Here is a 16,395-nt window from a genome sequence, read left to right as displayed (position 1 = left end):
ACAAAGAAAAACCGTCTCGACAAATCGAAGACGAACGATTCGACTTCTCCAACACTGGCGCGACGAAGCAACACGAGCTTTGTTTTTAGTCGATTCAGCTTTAGATGAAGACAAATCGTATGGTGAAAGCTTCATTTGGAGCCGATTTGATGGAAAACATGATGAATCTGAGGGAGAAGGGAGGAAAACACAATGACAACTTTTTCACCTTTGATTTGTCACGTAGATACTTCTTCATCTGTCTTAGGACGTCGTCAGTGGAGGCAAAGAGAGAAGGGAGGAGAATGGTCAACATCTTTGTCACTACCACCAAAGAGAAGAAAATCTAAAGGTTTGTAGGGGTGAAATGTCACTTTTTAAAGTTGAGAGGCTAGGTTGAAATATCACTTTTCAAAATCTAGGGTAAAAAATGATATAAATTATATATTTTTTAATATAAAATATAAAGTAACAATTTTACCTTTATTTATAAGTAAAAATTTTAACAGAAATTAGTCCATGGGTGGGTGTTTAGGTTTTTAAACTATTGTAAGAATGATTTTGAAATTAGACTAAAATTTGGGTTGGAAATAACACTTTGCCCGATTTTATAATAATGTAAAAATGCAAGTATCAAGTATGAGAAGATAGCAAGCAAAGACAGTGAGGTTGCATTAACTTTTAGGATAAAAAGCAAAAATCTTGTACGAATAGTAAGTAGAAATACAAAAGTGAGGACACACATACGAAGCCTAGATTAAGATGCGGTATGAGCTCTAAGGCTGTAGAGAGAAGAGTTCATTTAGGGTTTCAGTATTCGAAGTATTAGACCATCACTAGTATCACATAGAAATTCAGGTAAAAGGACAATGGGGATGTGAAGCCAAAAGAAGGATGAGGACGTTGAATTAATTCAAATGTTGTAAATAGAAAATAACCCACTAAGATTTTATAATAACTTTCAAAAACCCCAAATGGTTAATAATTCTATAGAAAGTGAATAAGATTATTTAAAACTTTTAACCAAATAAAAATTTCTTAAGCAAATTTATTAACAATCACAATAAAATAAATAAATTTAACAAGATGTCCAAAAATTAAGCACAAACTATATTCAATAATCTATCAGAACATACAACACATACATAAGCATAAACTTTACTTAGCAACTTATCACAAACATAATACAAATATAAAACATAAAATAAAAAGCGTAGGGAAAGAAGATGCTTAAGATTTATAATAGTTTGGAGTTTTCTCTTCCAAACTTTCTACATCCACTTTTTCAAGTAAACAATTTGAAGTTTCACTAGTAAAGAATCTCCCTTTTAAATAGTTTTTGAAGATTTCCCTCATGTTCACTAGTTAATCCAAGATTACGCCCAACTCAATAGTTATTAGGGATTTTGCCTACGACAATAGTTATTCGGAATTTTGCCCAAGTGTTTGAATATAGAAAATAATATTTGTGAATGTCGTTATAAGGCTAACACAAGAAAATAAGCATAAGTGTATCTCTCAAGAATTTAAGTTATAAGCTTATGAGAGAAATTAAAGAAGAAATGAGTATAGATTTTACATTAACAATCTCTAACCTATTCCCTATCAAAAAGTCTTCAATTTATAGTCTTAGATGATTGGAATGGCTCAAATGACCATTGGTTAGGATAATATGTCTGTTGAGGTTCGAAAATGATGTTTTGTTAAAAATGTGACAAGACGAGCGTCGTATTTTGAGCGACTGGCATCCTCTTATATATTCTGATTTTGGGGGCTTCGAAATAGTTGCCTAATGATCAAATTCTTGAAATATCACACTTGAGGTACGAACGTCCTTTTTTGCACCTTTAGAATTCAATTCTAGAAGCTTTAGATAGGAAATGACTAGTAAGGGACTACCAAAGGAATGGACATCCCAAACATAGGAATGAGAGTCCTTGTTATGGGCATAGGCATCCTTATTTTGGGGATAAGCATTCCTGTTCATTTCTAAAAAATTCTCAAGAGTTTTAGACTTGCAAGGACGATCATCGAATAGCAAAGGAATAGGCATCCCATAAGAGACAAACGTCCCATATTTGGGGATGAGTGTCCCATGTCTGAAAAGTTGAAAAACATATATTTTGCCCATCTTTTAGCCATAAGAATTTTATACCATGGACTTAATTAACTTAATAAATAAAAATTAACAATTTTAAACTTAGTTTTGACATAATTTAAACACCTAAGAGTCTAACAACTTAAAAACACAAGCATCAAGTATATGGAGAAGAAGAGTTGCAAGTTAAGATATGAAGGCACACTAGCTCTATGATGGAAAAGGAAAATCTTGAACAAGTGGAAATAAAGGTGCAAGTCGCATAGGCACACGAAGCCACAATAAGGATGTGATATTAGCTCTATAGTTGCAAAAAGATAAGTTCATATAGGCTTATAAGGAAACTGACATAAAGGCTTTTAGGGAAATTAACCGTATGAGTGGTTACAATCTTTCCACAGTTCAACAAACTCATCCTTTAATCATTTCGTAAAAAATATTTAAGAGAGGAATGACTCATTTAGTTGTTGTAGTTTAATGTTAGGGAGTGTCAAGATGTTGTAGAAAATAAATAAGCAAATGATGTTGGCTTTTAGGTAGAGTACGTAACTTCTGATCATTTATATTTATTGACCATTCAAGTTTTTTGTGGTTTGGTGAACTTCCTACAAACAAATTATGTTTTTTCAACATCATATTTTTTCTCACTACTGGTTCTTCTTTATTTGCATTTCCACTTTAGCTTGATAAAAAGCTAAGTAAAGCATCACATCATTGGGTTTATGATAGATATCTATAAGGGAGAAAAATTATTTTTCATCTGATCTATGTAAAGACTCATGCATCAAGTATATGTAGAAGGAGGATATTAAGTTAAGATGAAGAGACCATATTAGCTACAAGGATGGGATGAGAAAATCTTGCATGAGTGGTAGGTAGAAATTCAACTATATGGAGGGCACCCATATGAAACCAAGATGAGGATGCTTTATTAGTTTTAAGGTTGTAGAGAGAAGAGTTCATGGAGGCTCTCAAGACTCAAAGTATAAACCTTTACTGGTATCAAACAGAGATTCAAGTATGAGAACAAAGAAGATATGAAGCCAAAATGAGAATTGGTACATTGAATTAATGCAAAGGGGTTAGACAGAAAACAACCCACTAAGATTTTATAATAATGTACACGAACAACAAATATGAGGACAATGAGGGTAAAAACTCAAGATGAGGAGGCTACATTAGCTCTAAGGATGGAAAGGGAAAATCTTGTACAACTGATAAAAAGAATATAAGTGTGAGGGGAATATGCATATGAAACCAAGATTAAGATGCAACATTAGATCTAAGGTTACAGAGGGAAAATTTCATTTAGGCTTTGTGGACTCGAAGTATGAGATATTCATCAGCATCAAATAGAGATTCAAGTATAAAAATAGGGGGGATACGAGCATCAAGTATTGCTACAAGAAAATGTTTTGTCATATATGAGCAATAGGAGGACAACAAGCAGAGATGAGGTGACTGATAACGCTATTAATTGTTATTATTTTGATTTATAATTCCCTTATGTTGTGTGAAAATTTAATTCAATCTAATGGAATTACTTATCTTTTTGCATTTAGGAAGCTTTGAGCATTTTTGGAGTAAGTTGGGCCAAAAAGATGAAAAATTGGAACAAACCTGTTAATCTGAAATTTTAGTGATGCTGACTAGGCGTGGGCACATGAAATGACGAAAGCAGAATTTGGAAATTAAATCTGGACGCCCAGATCAGCTACAAGGGTCCACAAAATATCAAGATTTGCTTATTAGAAAAGAGATAATTACTAGCTGGAAAAGAGGATTAATTGAGATAGATAAGGAAGATATTTTTGGAGGAAGGATATACATATCTTTTCCTTTCTTTTTGGGAAGATATGTATCACTTTGGTTGGTTGGATTAGAAGATTATGATTGACTTTCAATTTCCAGATTTTTAGTAGGGAGATAATATATATATTTTTATTTTTATTTTATTGGGATGATTCACCATTGTAATTAGAGAATTAGAGAGAAAAACATGGTCTACAGTGGCTGAATATTTTCTCTTGGTTGAAGGGATTTGAAACCATGGAACTACAATGATTGTGAGATTTATTTTTGTTCTTTAATGCATCTTTTTAATTATTCGAGTATTGATTATCTTTCTGAATTATTTTTCATGATTGTGTTAGTTGATTTCTAAGACACGCAATTAGTTTATCAATTAATATAATCTACTGCTAGTTTAGGTGCTGAATCCGTAATTGTTCAATCTATCTAATCGAAGTGGCAACTAGGTTTATTGTTTGCTGTATCAAAAACTATAAATCCTAGGAAAATAATCAATTGGATTAAATGCAACGTCGTACGTTTGTGTTGTCTTGCTTCGTTGGTCTTTCTAATTCGTAATGCTATTGGTTAATTAAATTTGAGATCGTATTCGAATTATTAATCAATAAGGGTTAATTGGAATACATGTTTTTGGTTAACTAATCGTAAGGAATGACAGGTTAATTTAATACCACAACGAATATTTGAATAATTAATTTGATATTTTTGGTTTCGATGATCAATCGTAGTTCCAATGGTAGACGTGACCATAGATCAAAGTTTGTTTAATTGACTATTTGTTTTAAATTATTTCGCTGAATTTTTATTTGTTGTTTTTAATTATAATTTGCATTCAATTCAAAACCCCCTTTTATTTCCTTGTTTCAATTTATTTGTGACAACATACTAATCAAAGCTCTTCGAGAGAACGATCCCTACTTTCCGTTACTATATTTTTGTTGTAGGAATTTAAAATTTAATTTGAGTGTTAACGACAGCACGTACCAATGCCACATTTGCTCAAAGTAAGGAAAGGGAAAGAGAAATTAATTAGTTTAACTATTTTTTTTAAACACCAATAGAATTTTACCATAATTATTTTCATTATATAATTTTATCCAAAAATCCAATTTAATATCAGTTTTACCCTTATCTTTAGGTTTAAGAACCCTAAATAACTCTTTTGGCTATTCCAAGCAAATATCCGGTGATTGTTTCAAAATAAAAGCAAAATAATAGAAATCTTAGATAAAACTTTTTTCTATTCTAAGACATTATAGATCTAAATGCTCTTTTTTCATTAGAAATTTTGAAATCCTTTAACAGTGAAAAATCTTTCACTTTGTGATTTTCTTTCTTAATTTGTTTATTTTTTTTATCAATGTTATTTTTATTTTACATTAAAAAAATTAGCTTTTGTCGTATCTGTATTTTTATGTTGAAATATCTGAAAAAAATGAAATTGTAAAAATCTAAAAAATTTTTATAAGGTAGGTCGGCCGGTTTTGGACTTGGTCTGGCCTACCACTTAACTAAGTGGTAAGCCAGGTCCTAAGTTAGCTGCCCTACCAAATTATAGGTACTTTTCTGGCCACACCAATGGAGCATATGGAAATGTTCAGTTTAAAGCAGGCAGGACCAATATTGGTGATGATGTAGATGGAGCCATTAAAATTTTGACTATTGCTGTATGTTCTGTTATATTGTATTTCATAGTTTCTCATGTGCTTGCAAGCTCTTGCATTTTTGTCTTATTATATGAGTAATACCTGGAATATTGCAGGTGACTATTGTTGTAGTTGCTGTTCCTGAAGGGCTTCCCCTCACTGTTACCTTAACGTATGTTTTATCAGTTCAAAGTTCTTGTATACTGTCAATCTGTTCATGTATGCAGTGAAAGTCACCTCGTCTTGACAATACTTACTGTCAATATGTTGATGTATATATTTTCTTTTCCCCTCATTTTCCCTTCTTATTTCTAGTGCAATTTTCCTCTGAATATGATGCAGGCTTGCCTACTCGATGAGGAAAATGATGGCAGACAAAGCACTGGTATTATAAATTCCTTTATCCGTGGTCTTCAATCGGAACTTGACTTAAATGAATTATATGAAACTTAATTCATTTTGAAACGCAGGTGAGAAGACTCTCTGCCTGTGAGACAATGGGCTTAGCCCCAACTATTTGCAGTGATAAGACTGGAACCATAACTTTGAATGAGGTTGATTATCTTGCATATCGTTTATATGATTTCATGTCAAGATTATGCATCTGTAATCACACTGTGTAAAGAGTGAGGTATGGTTGTCTAAAGCGATGCTAACAGAATTTGTAGTATGCTGGCTGAAGGAATATGCCTGTTCTGTGGAGGGCATTGATATCACTGTTAATTAGTCAATGGCTTGCCCATTCACAATTAATGCTTGTTCAATGAGTTTTGTAACATCAGATCAGAATTTAGATGGGCTAATTTGTTTATATACACATGCATACATTCTGCAGATGGCAGTTGTCGAAGCTTATGTTGGTGAGAAGAAGATTGATTCTCCAGATAGCAACCAGTGGTCTCCTATACTGAATCAAATATTCAGTTAAATTCCAGTCATAATTATTATATACTGTTGCTTTTTCAGAAGGGTAATGCAGGTGTAGAGGGAAAAAGCAATTCTGTATCGGGGAATGTCATTGCTATTATTCCATGGTGAATTTTGAATTTTAAAACGTTATATTCATCGATTCCCTTGCAGCTGGGGATGAACTTTGAAGCAGTTATATCTAAAGCTTCTGTTATCCATGTCTTCCCATTCAACGCTCAGAAAAAACGGGGTGGCATTGCATTGCAATTGGTAATGTGACTACATAATTATCATCCAGGAGTCAAATGATTGATTGTTGCATGCATTTTCAGTAATCCTTGGAAAAGGAAAATGAATTCTTAATCCTGAACTTCAAATGATAATTAGAATGTAGAGCATTCAACAGATTTGCTTTCTCTTTTTCGATTATCTTTTATTTTTTCTGTTTATTAATTTTCCTTACTACTGAATATGGATGGGGTGTGTACACACGCACATATAGTATTAGAATTTGTGACCACTGGGAAGGGAAGTCAAGGTGTTGCACTCCACAAAGATTTTTTTTTTTTTTAACAGTAAATAATTTGTATATATTCACAAATATTAAGGCTTAGAGATTACAGTGTGTCTTATAAAATTAACGCTGCTAGGCAAACAGTTAATATTAAAGATGTCTGCTATGCCGATTTTAAATTTGAGTTAGAATTTGATTACCATTAAGCATGTGATAACGTGACAAACAGTTAATATTAATGATGTCTACTATGCCGGTTCAACGGAATACGTCAAATTAATGCTACCTAAGTAAATCTCTCTAAATATCAATGATTTAAAAATCAGACCGGATCAATCGGTTGAACCGAGAAATGACTCTAAATCTAGTTTCGTTAATATAAAAAATCGATTTTACTATTGATTTGGTTAAATCTGATAAAAAAACCGGGTTTGATTAGATGAACCGTTAAAAACTAGATTTGACTGGGTTTGACTATTGAATTTTTTTAAACTTTAATTATTTTTTAATAATTTGATTGTTTTTTTATTTTTTTATTATTCTTCGATTGAACCGGTTGAATCATGAACCAATGAGACAACTGGTTCGATCACCAGTCTGGTTTTAAAAATATTGTTATATATATGTGTGGGCACTATTTCGATATCATAAACACACCTTCTCTCATGTCTCATTGTTGGCATTAAGAAATCTTTCTTCTATTTTCAAGATTCTAAGGGAACGTTTGTTTTGAGTAATATTTTATTATTAAAATAGGAGATTACATTGAAGATAAATTACTTAAAAGATTACTGGGTATAAATGATTACTATGTTTGATAAAATTTGATAAGTATAAATAATTATTATGTTTGGTTAAAGGTAATAAAAGAATACTAGTAAATTATTTTACTTAAATGTCTTTGAATATAATTATTTTTAAATATTTTTATATTATTTGTTATATTAATTAAAAATAAATTTATTTTTATCTCAAAAAATTAATAAATAATAATATAATTATAACAAAATCAATATTACATTGATAATCTTTTAATACTTAAGGTGAAGATGATATCAGATTATCACCTATATTACCTGCCACGTCAGCATTGGTAATAAAAGATTGTCGTAATGTTTTATTATTGACAAACCAAACAAGATAATATAAGTAATAAAAAATAGATTACCAAAGTAATCTTTAAATCCTTAAAATCAAACAGCCCTTAAGAGTTCGTTGTGATATCTGTTAAGCATGCGATCAAATCAGTCAAAGCTTTCAAGGCCCCAAGCCATCCCTGATCAAATCAATACCTTTTCCAAATATAAAAATATTGTTTAATTGATCTTATAATTTAATCTTTCTAACAAATTATATTTTTGAACTATTTGCCCAAAAATAATTGTTGAGAAAATTTATTTTTTTATTTTAAAAATTAGTACGAAATTACAAAAAAAGTATATCTTGCACATGTTAAATTTCTTAGATTGCGTAGACTATGATTGATAAATGTTGAGCTTATATATATATTATACTAGTGACAAAACGTCGAAAACCATGAATTTAAGTTCATTTTATGTTTTGAACTTGCGTCCCAAAATTCTTGGGTTTTCACTGCATACATATCCTTTTTAGCTCAACAAGATTGTAATGTTACACAAGTTAGAGATTGACTCACTCACATGAGCAATCGTCTTTGGCACTGAGAGAACGAGCAAATATGAGACATTATTCTTAAGAAATGTGATGCTGAAAGAGCATACCAATGAGAGACAAATTTCTCTAGAAAAGATTTATTGAAATAAAATGTCGTCTTGATGATTGATCAAGATGAGATCATGAATAGATACATTTAAAAATGATCAATTTAGATTCCTTCACATCCAAATAACTTGTGAATACCAGATGTGAGTTCTTAATATGAATAAATATCTGCAAGTGTGAAGATGATTAAGAACTCAGGTTAGGTACTAGGTGTGGCGACTGAACTAAGATATGTACAGTGTTGTGAATGACATTTAAGAAAATACACACTGTAGCACATGATTCATACCATGTGTGCATAAGTAAGATGACCAGTTAAAGTAGTGAGAGGATGAATCCCTGCTCCCTCACTATGTGAGACTTTATGATGATTACCTTATGTTGGTACCCTTTGACTCTTTACTGTTATTCGATATTTACTCTTAGTGTTACTATCTTAGCTTGGGACCTATGGCCACGCATGATTTGGTCTATGGAACATGACTAGAAAAGCAACTAAGTTTAAATTGAGAATTTCGAGTAGAAGAGGAAGACTTACATGTTATGTGTGTCTATTAGCCAACCGATCATGTCACTTATATGGAGATTAGACTTGATCATGGATATATAGGAAAATAACACAACTATAAATGAGGTATTAAAAGGAGCTAGTGTTATCGAGTAAGTCTAGGCGCTGCGAGTCTAACGTTTTATTTTTATTTTATTCGGATTGAAGCAGCTATGCTATTCCTAACAGATGTATAATATTGAGCTCCCAAGTGCAAGTTGCTCATGAGGTTGCACGACACATTTGCAAGTATGAAACGTGTTATTGTATGGGATTTTTATGGCTAAGCATTTGGTTCGGGTCTTCCATCATGTGTGAGTGGGAGATATTAGATCCGGGTCCACCCATGATGGGTCAACCCGATCCAGTTTAATATAACTGCCCAAGAAGTTGGAGGGCAATTGGACATATATAAATTGTCCAAACTGTCTCTCTATGCATATAATGTTATTTTTCAGAAAACGTTCTCTCCCCTCTCCTATCCTACAAATCAATGCACAGATCCTGTCTTCGTAATTGAAAATCAGTACGTGGGCAAATGACGTTGTGAAAATAAACTAACGTTGATACCTTGCATCATATTCGAAGAAGCTTCATCAAAAATTTCTCTAGGTACGCAAATCCTTATTTACAGAATTCATAGAATTTGATCTTGATATGTTTAGTTATTCTCAACACAATCTAAAAAATTTTCATAGGGTAGGTCAAGTAGGTCAACAGGTTTTAGACCTAGCCTGACCTACCTTTTCTTTTAAGTGGTAAGCCAAGTTCTAAGTTGGCTGCCCTACCAAATTTACACAAAGTAAGTGAGAGGTTGGGTCCTAGGCAAATTAACCTAACAATTTCATAATAAGTGGTAGGCTGGCCAGCCTAGCCCATGAAAATTTTTTAAATTTCAATAGTTTCATTTTTTTTAGCAATTTAAACACAAAAACATAGATTCAACTTAATCTAATGAATTCTTTTATGTAAAATAAACAGTAGCATTTAGATCTATACTCGAATTAAAAAGTGTTTAGTGATGGTTTTGATAAATTTAATTTGACTTTTGAGAGAGTAGGCAAATGTATTTGCCTTAGGTTTTTAAAGTTAAAGACAAGTGTAAAACCTGTATTAAAACAGATTTTTGGCTAAGATTGTATAATAAAAAAATAGTGGTTAAGATTGTAAAGAATAATAAAAAAATTGTTAAAATTATTAGAAATACACGATTGGTAAGTAGTGGTTAAGATTGTATAGCTCTTAGGATAGAAAGCGTAAGTCTTGCATGATGGGTAAGTAGAAATACCAGTGTGAGGACACACATACAAAGCCAAGATGAGGATGTGATATTAACTCTAAGGTTGCAAAGAGAAGAGTTCATTTAGAATTTTAGTTCACGAAGTATTAGACCATCACTAATATCAAACAAAGATTCAAGAATAAGAATAAAGGGGATACGAGGCCAAAATAAGGATGAGGTCATTGAATTAGCTCAAAGGTTGTAGAAATAAAATAACCCATTAAGACTTTATTATAATGTAAGAACACGAGCATCAAGTATGAGGAGACACATGGGAAGCCAAGATGAAGATGCGATATAAGCTCTAAGGTTGCAGAGAGAAGAGTTCATTTGAGTTTTTAAGACTTGAAGTATGAGACCATCACTAGTATTAAACAAAGATTCAAGTAAGATTTTATAACCCACTAAGATTTTATAATAATCTAAGGACTCAAGCATCAAGTATATGGAGAAGGAGGATTGCAAGTTAAGATAAGGAGACACATTAGCTCTAATAATGGAAAAGGAAAATCTTACACAAGTGGAAATAGAGGTGTGAGGAGGATACACACACGAAGCCACAATGGGGATGCAATATTTGCTCTAAGATTACAGAGAGACGAGTTGATAGTGGCTTGTAAGGAAGTTGATATAAAGGCTTTTAGGGAAACTAACACAAAGGCTTTTAGGGAAATTGACGTAGAGACTTTTAGAGAAACTGACATACAGTCTGAAAAATCTATTTCCTTGGCAAGAACAAATTTGAGAGTCATGACATCAATGACTGTTATTAACCGTATGAGTGGCTACACTTTTTCCACAGTTCAACAAACTCATCCTTCAGGCATTTTGTAAGATATTATAATAATATACGTGAGCATCAAATATGAGGAGAAGGAAGGTAACAAGCCAAAATGAGGAGGCCATATTAGCTCTAAGGATGGAAAGGGAAAATCCTATATAAGTGGAAATACAAGCTTAAGGAAGACACGCACATGAAACCATGGTCAGGATGCAACGTTAGCTCTAAGGTTGCAGAAAGTTGAGTTCATGGATACTTTATGGGAAACTTATGAGCAGTCTAGAAGATTTGTTTCCTTGGTGAGAACAAATTTAAGACTCATGACATCAACGATATTATATGAAAGGTTGTCTATTATAGTGTTTTTTCCATTGGTGCTTTATTCTGATTGATCGCTTACACTCCCTTCATGGTTTGACAAGCTCATTCTGCAGTCATTTTGTAGGAAATATTTGTGAGATGAATAACTTATCTAGTTATAGCTTAATATTAAGAAGTGTAAAGATATTATAGAAAACTTATGAGCAAAAGATGTTAGCTTTTAGGTAAGGAATATGACTTCTGATAATTTATATTTATTGATCATCCAAGTTGTTGGTTGTTTAGTAGTAATCCTATAAACAAATTATGTTTCTTCACCATCACATTTTGCTCACTAGTAGTTTATTAGTTTTCAACCCACTTTGCAATTCTCTTTCAGCCTGGATCTTGTCAGGTTAGGCAAAGGATCACATTATAGTGTATATGATATATCTATAAGGGACAATTACTATTTTTTATCCAAACTATGTAAAGATTCAAGCATCAGGTATTTGGATAAGGAAGATAGAAGCCATGATTAGGAGACCACGTTGGTTCTAAGGATGGAAAAGAAAAATGTTACAGGACAGGTAAGTAGAAATAAAAGTGTGAGATAGGCACACATACAAAACTAAGATAAGGATGCGACATTACCTCAAAGGTTGTAGAAAGAAGAGTTCATGGATGCTTTTAGGACTCGAAGTATGAGACCTTCACTAGTGTCAAACATCTATTCAAGTATAAGGACAAGGGTGATACTAAGCCAAAATGAGGATGAGGACATTGAATTAGTTGCAGACTGGATATGAGCAAGTGCATATGACCAATCAAGTTTGTTGTCTATTTGACAAATAAGGGATAAATTTGGAAGAATTTATCGTGTACTCTATTCAAGGGTTTCATTATTTGTAAGTTTAGTTTTAATAGGCCATATCATTTAACTTTACTACTTTATTCCTCTTCAGCTATAAGTGATTATCGACAATCTCTCCAATTCCAAACCCTTAATTGGGAGAAGAGAAATATTCATATGAAGGTAAATTTCTAATTGCTAAGACACTTCTTGATGATGGATATTGTTTTCTTTAGTTTTAATATTCATAGGCAACAAGGTGAATAATATTGATGTTGTTTACACTCCATGGTCCAATTTAAAGAAAATTGCTTCCATGGATGTTGGCCAAGTTGGTTTCCACAATTAAAAAATGGTAACATTTATTGTTTTTTTTTCCTGGTGTATGTGCTTTTATTTTCTATGACTTTTGGTGTTTGTTGGGTTGGACTTGATTCTGATAGATCGAATTTTGCATGGGTTTGATGCTAAATTTAGGTTCGCACTGTGAGGGTGGAGAAGCGGATAAATGAGATAGTTAATAGATTAAACAAAACAAAAGTGGAAAGGAAACCGGATTTAAAAGGTAGTTTCATTTTCTTTGTTGTTTATCAAATGATTTCTTACTATTATGTTATTCCATCTTGAAGGAAATCATGCTCAATACTTTGGTTTTTTGTTCTTAGTTTATCTTATATTGTTCATGAATATGGTTCTTCTGCATCTTTTTCATTTTTCACATGGTCATTTTCTGTTTGTTGCATGGTTGCAGCTGAGCGAGAAGCAGCAAATGCTACAGAAAGAGCTGAGACGAAACTTCAGCTGAGAAATAAAGTGAGTTTTATTTTTTGTAATCTCCTCATTAATTAATATTTAATCTTGATGTTGTGAATATTCCTAGTTCTAATATGAAAACTATAGACATATTTTTCCGTCTCTTCTAACTCTTGTATGTATTCCATTCCTTTGCTTGGTAAGGAAGATAGCTAGGATGAGATTGGGGGAAGATGGGTAGGATGAGTTTGGGGGTTGAGATGGGTGGCAAATTAATCGGTTTGAATAAGAGAGAGTGAGATGATACATTGGGAATGATTTTTAGGAAAAAAAAGTCTAAGTAAAACTATAAATAAAATATCAGTGGTGTCTAAGTTTTAGTCATGTAAATGGCAAATATCCAGTTTCTTGTTTTGTAATGTGGGTGTCTTAATACCAGATTCCTGAAATCCTGTACTTAGTTTTAGATGATCTATCTGCTCATGGTCTGGGAACTAGTTTCAAAATTTACGCTATTAAGCATTTCCTATATTCTTAGCACTGTTATTTGTGTCCAAAACATGCAAACTGCATTACCTTGTACATTTATATTGATATATCCGGTTTAGTAATATAGAGAGTTCTTGATTTATGATATCTTTAGTTTTTGATATTCAATTAGAACTGTGTCATACTTAATCTTTCATCAGTGTACTATCTATCTATAATATTTTAATAAAAATCTCTTTACATATCTCTCTGCAGAAACGGCGGGAGGAGATGGAAAGGCTTGAAAAGGAGAGACATGCAGAGATCAGGAGCTACAAGGGATTGATGATCTCCAAAAAGATGACATAACAAACAGATTGCTTCACAAAGCAAGTCCTTGCAGGAATTGGAAGAGGACTTTATGTAATCTAATTTATCAAACTGCTCTGTAAAACGAGCAAACCTTACTGCCATAGAAAGATGGAGTTTTCCATTCAGAATGTGATGCCAGGCCCTTAAGTTATTTCCCCTTGTGATTAAATCATCTTGGTCCTAATGTGGAGCTCAGAGGGTGCTAGTAACAAAAAGGTATGCACAACCTGAAGAAATGAGATCACCGAGGGGAGGTGAACTTACTTTGAGAAAGACCATTTGTTGTACTTGGATGATTTGGTGAAGCATGATCCGTATCTATTTTTCATGGTTAACGATTGATAGCAGTAAACTGATCCAGCAATTACATAGCTTTTTTTTTTTTTAAAAAAAAACCTTAATTACTGTTTGGTATGCATGTTTATATGGCAAATTTTAAGCATTTTGTTTATTAGAAACCATTGGAGAATAAATTATAAGCATGAAGGATTATATGTTTTTGTTTTCGGTAATCATCTTCTCTTCTTAGTTTGCTCTTGTTCAGGCCTTCCTTCCTGTTTTGTAGTTTACACAGGAAGGTTGTTGAATCACTGTGACTGGATTTGTCTTCACATTTTGTTTTTATGTATGTGAAGTTCATTGATTTCAAGATTGGAGCTGAACTGGATATGTTAGATTTGAAGAGACTGAAGGAGCTCATAAGACTCGGGTAGCTGCAGTCCTAGCCAAAGAAGGTGGCTTGATTGTGAAGAATTTTATTGTCATTCTAGAACCAGTTACTGGTATGTAGCAACTAAAAAAATTTTCTTTCAAACTTATTTGCTGGTACTTTTTGTATGGTTTTAACTTTTCATTGCAAGATATGTATGCCAAACATTCTGCAGTGGCCTTCTGCATACACGTCTTTTCTTATTTGTTTCTAGTCTTGGAAGATGGATTTTAATATGATCAGCTAGGACTAGGGTTAGATTTGAAGCGAACTTATTCGGGCTCAAGACGAGCTTTGCTTGAACAAGCCGGAGCCGAGTTTGCTTTGAACGAGCCTAAGTACGAACGCGAGTTCGGATTTTAGGAGAAAAACGAGCACGAACTCAAACTCGAACACAGGTTGAGTGAGCCGAGCTTGGTTAGCAAGCCGCTCACTCAAATGAAAAAAATTTTAACTTGGAACAAACGACACCGTTTATTCCCAAAAAAAGCAGCCTAAAGCCGAGCTATCGAGCTTGAAATGCGAGCCCAAAGCTAGTCAAAGCGAACCCGAGCTAAGTGCAAGCCTATCCTGAACATTAAAATTATGAAACGAGCCTAACAAGAACATGTGTTTAGCGAGTTCGGCGAACTCGAACCCAAGTCCGAGCTTGGGCTCATCGAAAACTAGCTGAAAAAGAGCCAGGCTCTGTTTAGGCTCGGCTCGGCTCGTATCGTATTCAACCCTAGTTAAGAGCAATAATTGCTAATATTACACCTATTATTGTTTGCCAAACAATAATAGGTGTAATATTAGTTTGGCATTACTATTGGCCATGTGATGAAATCAATTTGTTTGCACTTTAATGATGTTATAACTTTGATAAATAAGATATTACTAGTTGTGACACTGGGGGTGGTGGTATTCTACTTGTGTTCTCAGGTGTTTTGTTACTTTTTTAAGTTTAATCTAAGTTTCATGACATATAATATCAAGTTTATGTTCTTGGTTCACATATTTTTAGTTTGCTCTTTTTGCCTATATTTTGTTGCTACAAAGTAGATTAAGCAAAATTAATATAGTATTTTTAATGAAAGGCAATTTTACTGGTGATGGGGAGTTAAGTTGATATAAATCTTCTATTTTTTGCTTAGTATTTGCCTCGCATTTGCATTAGTTCTTAGTTTCCACTGCAGTTACTCTTGTTCAAGAATAGGAAGTTGTTAGGCACCACACCACAAACATTTTCATTTAAATGTTGGATATAGACAACCAATGACAGCAGGAAAAAAACGCCTTGGCTCAATGTTAGAAGTCTCATCAAGTTTTCTCCCCTTTCGATTAAGGTAGAAGAAGAAGAGTTATAAATCTAGGTACTGGGTTTGTTAATTTGCTTTTGTTGTGTGAGAGAAAGGGAGGATGTTGGAAGGCCAAGGTGTAACAAAGATACAGACATGCCACTGAAGATGCAAGCTCAAGCTGTGGCTTCTGCATCTCAAGCCCTAGATGTTTCAAAGTCTCTGACTTTATTTCCATTGCAGGACTCATCAAGAAGGTGATTTTGATACACATTTAATTAAGAATAAATAAATTTACATTTTTTAATACAATTTATTAAGATTATTTATTTTTGTTTTGGTGGTGTTTTTT

The sequence above is a fragment of the Mangifera indica genome, chromosome 15 (assembly GCF_011075055.1).
Source record: "Mangifera indica cultivar Alphonso chromosome 15, CATAS_Mindica_2.1, whole genome shotgun sequence".
Lineage (NCBI taxonomy): Eukaryota > Viridiplantae > Streptophyta > Magnoliopsida > Sapindales > Anacardiaceae > Mangifera > Mangifera indica.
Note: the sequence above shows the minus strand (reverse complement) of the source record.